The sequence below is a fragment of the Sciurus carolinensis genome, chromosome 5 (genome assembly GCF_902686445.1).
Source record: "Sciurus carolinensis chromosome 5, mSciCar1.2, whole genome shotgun sequence".
Classification (NCBI taxonomy): Eukaryota; Metazoa; Chordata; class Mammalia; order Rodentia; family Sciuridae; genus Sciurus; species Sciurus carolinensis.
Genome location: NC_062217.1, coordinates 21428992 through 21439885, shown reverse-complemented (window position 1 = coordinate 21439885; position 10894 = coordinate 21428992). Strand labels below are relative to the sequence as shown.

Sequence of the window (10894 nt, the reverse complement as noted above, 5' to 3'; positions counted from 1 at the left end):
CTCATGTTCAGTCCTTGCAATTGTTTTCAACATTTTTTTTACTTATTTATTGATGTGCAATTAATTATCATAATTATTTGTAAAACTTGATGATTTTAAGGATTAATCTTTACTCATTCCACAAAATTTCTTGACTCCATATTTACAAGTTTGTTTTATCCCTTGTAGTGTTAATTATTGGAAGTCACATATAATAGAAGGGAAAAAATAAGTCAAAAGTCTTAAAATGTACACAAAAACACATAGCAAAGCTCAAGCAGAAAAGAGGAGAGGAAAAAGTTCAATCACCTCTATTTGGGCTTGAACTATTTGAAGGAAAATGTAAGATCTTACTATAAAAACAATAGGTAAAATATAATACAACAGGTAACTAACAGAAGAAAGTCAAGGAAACATGTTTCTGGCTTTAAAATGCTTGGAAGAAATATCTTTTGTATGTAAAAGAGATGGCCCTCAGATTAAGTTATTCCCACCTTATCTATCTTGACCTTAAATTTATAAGTGTGAACCAAAGTAATTGGATTTAAAATATGAATATCCCCTACTTAAAAATGGCTATCTCTGTGTATACAGTTGTCTGTGCAAAATTTATCGCCATTTTCTCTTTAATCATCTGCAGATTTATGTCTCTTGGGCTTATATCTTACACAGAAAGAAACAGGTTGCAGTGAAGGTTTTTAACATACATACTATGCATTTTTTTGAAGAAAAATATGCTTAGTCCTACTGTATTTTTCCTTGAGTCAGACAGACTTTGTGAAAAGGAACCTGAAGAAAGTAAATTCAAATTACAGATAATTAATATCCATAAAAATCTTAACAATCGTAAATTAAACTAGCAGGTATGTGTGCCTTGTAAATTCTTACAACTTGCCTCCTTACCTTTACTTACCCCTCCTTTCCTTCATTACTTTATTTAATTTAAAATACATATCGCATGACACACATAAGTTGTAAAGCATTAGGTATGCAAGTTGTACCAGAGACAAAGTCTTTCATTATTTGGAACCAGGAAAATAGAGCAAATATATGCGTCAACAATGGGTATTCAGAGTCGTACGTGAGAACATGTCATGAAAAAGAACAGCACGTACAAAGACCTAGAGTTCAGAAGGAACAGAGAATGGTAATAAAAGTGAAAGAAGTGTCAAGGCTGGATCTTAGGTAAAGAACGGGTTAGACATTGATCTTGAGAGGAAAGTAGAGAACGAACAAGAAATGCAATTTCTTGTAGATTTTTTTCAGTTTGTTTGAGCATCTTCACAGTAAGATGACTGACTACCAAAGTCTAATTTGGGTAAATGACATTTCAAATACAAGTCTTAGGAAAAAAACTACTGCTTCTATAGTAGTAAAATGGGAAAAATGGTTAAAGTCTGGAAAAGTAGTTATAGTATAAATGCCAAAGCGCTAAGAGAGAAGATGGTCATCTATAACTATAATAGAAAATTGAAAATAGAAAAACAAATGGACTTATTCAAAATTATATTTCTAGGTCTTCACAAATGAAGAATGAAAAGATCAGGTAATTTAAAGATGATGCCCCAATTTTCAGCATTGGCAAATATATGAATATTGGTCGTACTTGCTAAACTAAAGATCATGAAATTTCTCAGATTAGATTAGAGAGTAAAGATCAATTTAGTTATGGACACATTGAGTTATAAAGTCCTACAGATTTTTAAGTATGCATGGGCAGTAGTCAATTGCTGCCTCAATTGGAGTGATATTTGTGTTAAGTATATAAATTTGAAAAATATGAAAGCACAGAAATGTGACTATAACAAACTGTTACATATTTTATGAATAGGTTCATAATAACCTACTATATATCTTATGAATGAATGTAAGAAAGGAGTTAGAAGTCTCCAAACACAGTGATAAAGAGATGAAAATGTCTATTACCCTGATGTGATTAGTACACATTGTATACACAAATCAAATTATCACATGGCACTCTATAAATATATACAATTAAAGACACAATAAAAAATTGAATCCATTGAATTGTGAAGATTATAAAAATAAAGGGTCAGTGACAGACTGGAGGAAAACTCAGCATGGAAAATTGGTGAAAGAGGAAGATATTGACAAGTTTGGGTGGGAATAGAAATGTAGGAAAAATAATAAGCCTGGGTCGATATGCAAACCAACAGAAGAGAGATTTAAAGAAATGTCAGAGTGGGACATTTAATATCAGAATAATTTAATTAATTTGGAAAATAATTTTTTCATTTTCCTTACAGTTGTATATATGCATAATGCTACAGCTCAATTATACTTTGCTTAGATTTTTATCCTGAAGGAAATTTTATATTTGAATATGAAAATAACTATCAAAACATGCATAGAAGTATTCATTATAAAACTATCTGATAATAACACCAGTGTCTTTATAATAATATCTGAAAATAACTCTAATTTCCATTAGTAAGAAAGTAAAAAATAAATTACAGAAAAAAATCATAAAAGGAACCTTATACAACTGTTAAAATCAATAAAGTTATAATTGCAGAGCAAAGTAAATAAAACATTAGAAATAGGATGTTAGTAAAACACACCAAAAAAACCCTATAACATCTCCATGCAAATTACGATGAATCTCAAAACCATTTAAAACTTATCATTTTACTACGTAAGAACACGTGCAAAAATTTAAGGAAAATTCTTTAAGGAACAGGAAAGGAATTTTTCAGGTGAAATTTAAGGGAGTAACCCCAGGAGGCAAACAAATGGTTATTGTGAAAAAACCAAGTGACTTTGAGCCAAAACCCATCCTTCTCTTTTCCAAGTCACAGAACTAGATAGCTCAGGAGATAATTTGGGAGTGCAGATGAGACACCCTTCTCTTCAAGAGAACGTACATGAAAGTGATATACACAGTTTAATATCTAGATTGAAGATAGGAAGACTTCACATTTTTTTAATCCATTCTACACAGAAATTTTGATGGGACAGTAATCCAATTTCAACCATGGAAATGAGGAAAATAGCTTTGGATGAGAGAAAAATATTATAGAGTAATCAGGTATAAAAAGACCTATATCGCTCAGTTTGACTTACAAGGTTCACCTTGGACTGTTACTAAAGATAAAAATGTATTTTCATCTTTTTAAAACCACTGAAACACTTTATTGCTTTATGACCTTCTTATGCATTCTGAACTTCCCATAGCCAATACAGATGGGAAAGGAGAGAAACACATCACATGTATTTTACTTGTGTGTAAAGGGAAAATAAAGACATAAGAAAAAAAGCAAATGACCTTCCATGAGTTCTAATATAAAAACATAAATATGATATGGTCTCTAATAAAAGAATCAACATTCATGAAATGAAAAAAATAATAAGACTTTCTTTTTTTTTTTTTTTTTTTTTGTAATGAACACTTGTCAAAAAGGCAGCCAAGTTGCAAAGATAAAACCATGATCTATAAAGAATAATTTGTGGAGACATTACTCTGGAAAGAATATTATTGAAAAATAATAAGACTTTCAAATGTATGTTGACTTGAACTTCTAAGAAAAGAATTAATTTATCAATATAGACAACTATAACAAATAACATAGTCGTATTTTACTTTTCAGTCCTTTCCTGTGTGTAAGCAGAAACCGTAAGAGCTTTGAACTACACTGTTATCCCAGTATACAAAGGTTCTACTACCTTACAATTTTATTGTCTAAATCACACAACTCTCTAGGTTGCGTTTAAAATAAAAAGAGTAAGGAACTCTCATTCCAAATCATGCATATTTAGATCTGGAAGACACATATGCTATGACTACTCACATTCTTTATATCACAATAGTGACATGTTCTTGCTGATTACAGAGGAAATGGAAAGAGACATTTTCCAAATGTTGTAGAAGAGTAGATATTAAAGAATAGTTAAACATGGATATTGTATATTGCATGCTATGAATATTTAAAAATAAAGCAGTAGTAATATCTATCATACTCCACTTTTTTGCTTATCTTTATCTTTAGTTCCTATATCTTCCTACAAATAAAACATATGTAAGCCCATCCCAAGTGAAGGAGTTCAGAGATCTCATCCAGTTTAAAACTCAGAATCTCTAGATAATGATCAGCAGCACTATTTTGAGGAAAAAAGATTGTTATATATGCTTGAACTGTGCAAATTATCAGTTCTTTAACAACAATTAATTATCCTAAAGTACATGCTTAAAATTGACTTTACTTGAGAAAATTGATTATCTTTAATATGAAAATATCATGCCCTATAATGATTCTACTTTCAGTTCTTCATTTTATTTTTATAAATTAAATACTGCACTCTTTCTGAAACAAGGAGGGTGTTACAAAATAATAATAAATCAATTAACATGAAATTTAATTATGAATACTTTGACATACTTTCAATTCTTCATTTTATTTTTATAAATAAAATACTGCACTCTTTCTGAAATAAGGAGGATGTTGCAAAATAATAATAAATCAATTAGCATGAAATTTAATTATACTTTGACATAGATCATATAATAATTGAACTATTGCAGATGTTTCTTACTCTACTGTTTTAGATTGCTCATTGACATAGATAATAAATTTCCCTCTGCTCTTCAGCCTGAGAGCACTAATATATGTGTTGTTTAATGGGCAATTTTACCGTAATACTGTTTTACTCCATAATAATTCAATTCCCAACAGGCCATTTGAATGTGGAATTATGGTTTAATTTAAAAGGAAATGTGAATTAATCCTTAATTTAAAAAAAAAATTATAGTGTTATTGCTTCTGAATAAAGGTATTTAAAACCTTTTCTGTATTTAATGATCTTGTTGAAATTTTTTTAAGTAGGTATGAAATCAAAATAAAATAGCAATAAGAACTACGAAAGCCAATTGCAAATAATCATAACAAAATCTTTATATTTTTTCTTTTCTCTTTGGGTAGATATGAAAAGTCCCTACACTGGCACTATCCATTTTCTAGGTAATATAAAGTAAGTAGTCATTGCATGCAGTTTAGAATCAGATTCTACCTACTTAGTAGATTAACAGTGTTTTCATCTTGAAAAAGTTATTTGATATCATTAAAATTTAGTTTTCTAATTTATAAAATGTAGGTAATAAAAATAGCTACCCTGTGGGGATCTGGAAAGGATTGTTCTAAGATTATTGGTATCTCTCAGACACACAGCAAACTCTGTTGTTATAACAATTTCTTCCCTTGTTTTCAAGAAAGGAAGACGAGACAAGGAAAATGTGGGGACTGTCAGCCCTGGTGTAAACATCTTCACATCCTCTCAGGGAACAAATTTACCAGAACATTTTCTGTGATGACAGAACTGATATTTTATTTTGAAAACATAGCTCAAAAAAAAAAAAAAATAGGAGAAATGATACCAAGGAAAACCCTCTCATAAATGATATGCTTACTAGTCTCTTTTAAAGGATCAGCATCATTAGCTGTGGGGACTTATCTTCCGTTAAAATTTCTTTTTCAAAAAATTTATTGAAATGGTTTAAGTAATTTTATAGACTTTTGTTTCTTACCCAACTGCTTATATGTATCCATTTAGAAAAAGATAGCTTTTTGAGTACTCAGTATTCTCCTGAATAAAAGTTCCAGGTGGGCTCAGTTGCCACTGATATAAAAATTAGTACCCATTGAGCGATTTTAAATAAGACCAAAAGTATTGACTCTGAAGGCCTTAGAACAGCATTTCTCATAGAATAAGGGCTGGTTACATGCTAATGAATAGAAAAAGTAAACATGTACTTGATTTTTCCCATACTTGCTTTCTTAACCATTCCTTTATTGATAGGTTTTTTTTTTTTAAAGAATTTTTTTTTTAGTTGTCAATGGGTATTTATTTATTTATTTATTTATTTATATGTGGTGCTGAGAATTGAACCCAGAGCCTCATACATGCTAGGCAAGTGCTTTGCCACTGGGCCACGATGCCAGCTCCTATTTATTGTTTTTAACATTAAATATTTTGTCTTGTTGACAAATTGATAAAATCCACAAAAATAACAATTTAATTTTAGCGTTTTTTTTTTTTTCATACGTAGTTTTCTCAGGGTCAGAAGCTTTTGTTTTAAGATTTTGCATATTGTCAGGTCAAACTGTTTCAAGAGGATTGCTTCTTAGGCTCACACATATCACACGTTAGGTTGAGTTTCCATTTTTAAGATAATACGAGCACATGTACTATACAAATTATGAGAAACAAATATATTTTGTAATGATAATTCAAAATCAGTTTTTTCTTTTTGTTAAAACATGACTTGAGTTGTTTGATTTGTATAATATCTGTACATTGATGATATTATTTGTGCCAATAAAATGGTACTTTTTGGTGAAAAATTAGAATATTTTAGTTGTTGAGGACTGAGGAAAGAATGTGGTGTTCACTTATAAATGTATAATTTTACCAATGAAGACTAAGCAGGGTCACAATTTATGTGGAATAAATGTGCCACAAGTCAAAGAGAACAGGAGAATTGAATTATGGCATAGAGCACAGTAATGAAAGCAGGCCAAAAATATAATAGAAACTAGATTACAGCAGGTGCTATAATATTTCTCATTATTCCCTTTCTATATGAATATTTAGGTCATTAACAGCAATCCTCTCACATATTGCATCTTTATTGTAATAAAGATTGCAATAATAGATTTATTAAAGTATATTTTATTTTTTTTTAGTGAAATACTATGGGACAAACTATTAAATTGAATAACCAAGAACAAAAATGGATGGGTAAGTTGAAACTGTATCATCATAAAATAAGAAAAAAAAAATAAATATGATAGTGACTAACATGAATTTTGTTATACTCCCAAGTGAAGCAACACAAATTGAGCAAATAAAGAGCATTTCATATCTATTAGTCAAGTTAATTTGTATTTATCTGGTTTTGTAGTTTGCTATTATAAATCTTAATTTTTTATTTCATATTTTAAGAGAATCATAATACTGAGAAATTTATTTATAGGCTTTATTTGTACTGTCCATTTGGGCTCACTATTGTATTAACCCCATAACTGGCGTCATGGGGACCAGTGCTAATATGAAGCTCACAGTGCATGTTATACCCTTACAAATTACCTGTTTAGATCCATCAGGGCTTATTTCTTCTTACCAGAGAAATCTGTGAAGTGTGCAATTCAGTTCAGCACCTGTCTCTACGCTACTGCTTAGAACTGCTTTTCTGTTCCACAGTGTATAGTAGCTACTTTTCACATGACTAATAATGCATTTCAAATTCAACTTTATGTTGATATTTAAAAATTTGTGTAATATGTATTACTAAACAAATAAATTTTAGAATATTGCTTTGTGCTAGTTCTAGAACTAATTTTTAAAAGACAAGAATTCCAGCTGTCACTTCCCATGTCTGATAATATGATCTTGAACAAATTTAAGCTCAAGCAATATCTAGATTTAGCATTATCACCAATGAAAATGTGCCAACTTTATAAACATATTCTTACCAGTTTTCTCTATTAAAACTTTGATCATTTTAGTAATATCGAGCTCTGATATAAACTGCATAAATTCTCTTTCTCACTAATTCTGTCTTTCCCCACTATGCATACTTCCACCCAACCACAAAGGAAAATGTAAAAAGTCCAATTTTATACTATGTTTTCCTCTCATTTCTTTTCAGATTTGAGATATGCTCTTTTAATCTTAACAAAGAATAATTTCCTGTATTAAGTCTCCCCGATCTTATGTGGATACAGTAATTTTTCCTTATATAGTACATTATCACAGTTCATGATTTAAATTTACCATTGATGATAGTCTTTACCTTTTACTCTGGAGGTGCTCTTTAATCTACCAGCAAAATATTCATTCTGGAACCGGAGTTCAAATTTAAACTCTGCCACTTAATTGTCATGTGAATATTGAATGTTTCTTAAAGTTTTATCACTTATTTTTTCAATCATATAAATTAGAATAATGCCTACCCTTAACTAAAATACTTTATGGTAATTACATGAATTACCATTTGGAACAAAATTGAAATACTCCTGCAATATAGAAAGAACAAGTAAAATATTTACTTACTTGTCAAGTATTTTTCTAAGGCACATTGTACCTTGGGATATCATGGTGCTTTATCTGATACTTAAGATGTTTTTAAAAATTCTGAATAACATTAATTTGATACATTTCCTTATGCATGCTGCCCAAATAACATTTTCGGTAGAGTGTTTTAAAATCAATGTGAATGCCATTTGTCCTGCTGATGCTGAGTGGTGTTACATGGAGTATTTCTACTTAGTAGTCAAAATAATCTCCACCTACTGCCATGATAATTCTTAATATAATAAATTTATCTCTTTCCAGGGTTGCTTGAGTGGAAAAAGGGTGTGAAGAAAGATAGAAGGTGATTTCCAAATACTATGCTCTTTTGATGTTTTCCCAGTTCACCTGCCACCTATTTAGCTTTTCATTCACTGATTTATCCTGTAAGCATAACTTTAAAGTTATGTGATATAATGTCTGGGCTGCCCTCCACTGGAGTACCAAAGTTCAGGTGATGACTGTTGGTAGGAAGGAACCAGGTCTATTCAAGCACTGGCAGTCTCGATAAGTTTGAAAGACTTAGGTCTCAAAGCTCTATCACGAGAGGGCTCAGGGGTACAGAGGACTTTCATGGAGAGAACAGGGAGGTACAGTGGTCAGTAAGCCTAGGTGCTGGGTAGGGCTTTCCGCATCCACAGTTGTGTCTCCATTTTTTTTCTCCAGCAGGAACATCACAATGGACATTAAGCTCAGGCAGCTAGTTAACGAAAACCTGAGAAAGGATTTCTCTTCATCAGAAAGGATTAGGAAGAGCTGGAAGTCAAAGGGAAGATTCAAAAAAGCTCCTATTATATTAAGGCCTTTAAACCACAGAAGATATGCAAGCAGAAACAAATTCAGAAAATCATTCTGAGTTGCCCTATAATGTATACATAGGTATGTTTTCACAAGAAGGGATTTATTTGTTCTCACCGCATAAAACCAGGGACAGAAGAACAAAAATCTGTGCTCCTGACTAGCATGTGTTGCCATTTTATTTTGTATTTAATATGAAAGTCAAGTTATATGTTTGAAAGTAATAATGTCGCTTATAGATATTTCCCTCAGAAGTTGTTCTGCAATATATTTATACTGCTTGCAACTTGAATTTAAGTAACACTTTACATGTAAAGATCTTGCCTTTCAATTCCCACATCTTGGAAACAAAATGGACTTGTAGCATTGGCAAAAGAATTTCGGGTTACCAAAAGAGAATGAGTGTCAAAAGAACTTTTATGGAAAGGAAATAGAGGTAGAGTAAACAGCACCAAAAAGTTGCTGCTGGGCGGGGTGTGTTCATCCTCCACGGTTATGTCTCCTCCTGTGGCAGGAACCTCACAAAGGACTTCAAGCTCAGGTGGCTCCTTAACCATTAACCATTGCAAAGAAGATGAAATCCCAGCCCAAGGCCTTGTCCTCATGTCCTTTCCAACAGTTTGCCAATTGATTGAAAAAGCACAAAACTGCAAGATAACCACAAAACATCTAGAAGAAACACACCTCTAGGGAGCACGGTGACCAAGATAGGAACATAGCCTCAGTGTAACAGTAAGGTACCCATTGGTAGATGGAAAATGAAGATGCTGATGAGATATGTGATGTAGGAAACTGCATGATTAAAACGTGCTAGGACAGTGCACGCGTGCAAGGAAAACTGGGTGATCTTGCCACCCTGCCCTGACTCCATCTCTAGTTCAGCCCCTGCCTACTGTCCCTCTCTGTTAAAGCCCCACACCAAGACAGCACCACATCACTCCCCCACTCCACCTCTCTCTCAGCTTGCCCACCTCCCATTCTTGAATGTGTCCTTATAATCAGTCTCTTGCTCTGCTATTCATACCTGATGCATCCTTAGATTGTCTTCTGCAGCCCAGTCAAGAACATGAATTTCCAAGTAGATGTCTCCTTTCTTGGAGACCTCAAGTCCCTGTGCACTAAGACCTGCCCAGCATTAATTTTAAAGTTACCACCTCTCAATTTATCTATTAGGATTGCTTCCAGCCATCAATTCATAAATCTACCTACTTACATAGAGGGTAAGAGGAGCAATATTTTCCAGGGAAAATTAAGCAACTTTCACTGCTCTGATTCTCATTTGCTCATAATATAAAGACTTGGCTAGAAGCATTCAAGTATTCTGAGATAATTCCATATATATCCCTAAAATATCTTTCGGTTTTCTGCCTATATGCTTCTGGAAATTTTGATATGTATATTTATGATAGAATAAGCAAAACAAAATTTATCCAGAGAAAATCATAAGCTTCAGGAAAAACTCTTGGGCATTAAATTGTCTATTTCCAATGCCTTGTTAAAATATTCATGTGAGAAGCTCAAATACCTTAATCTTTTTTTCTCATAATATATAAATCTTGAACTTACAAATATATATTGCTGTTAGTTTAAGTAAAGTTTATAACAGGAAATGATATTTTTCCTCAGTAGCATTTTGCCTCCAAGTTGGTGGCAAAATCAGAACAAGTATGAAAAATGTGACTTAACTTTTTTTTGGAAGCAGCAAAAAGAATACTTTTTGATATCTTTTCACAATTAGGATATGTCACTTTAGTGACAGCAAACAAGGTTTTTGATTGTTCAGTGTACTTTCTGAACATATCAGCCACTGCAAATGTTTTCAACTGACAACTTGTGTCCGGTACTTTCAGACGAATAACTTTACTTGGATGAATGAGTTCATAGATCTAAGTGGTTGACTAAAATGTTGAGAGAATTGATTTATTTCATAGAGCAAAGGGCAATCAGCTGATTATTTTTGTATGTATACTATATGTAGTAATTATAAAAACTTGAAAAATATAGAGTGCTACTCCAGAAAAATAACTGATAA

The 10894-nt window shown here is 31.9% G+C and overlaps 1 long non-coding RNA gene across 1 annotated transcript; it reads left to right on the top strand.

Annotated features, from left to right (window-relative positions):
• The first annotated feature begins 4939 nt into the window (after positions 1-4939).
• LOC124984484 (uncharacterized) lies at positions 4940-8866 on the top strand. The gene is made up of 4 exons (XR_007108688.1): positions 4940-4965; positions 6678-6732; positions 8329-8368; positions 8731-8866. It is a non-coding gene; the product is annotated as an uncharacterized LOC124984484 (long non-coding RNA).
• Positions 8867-10894: the final 2028 nt, after the last annotated feature.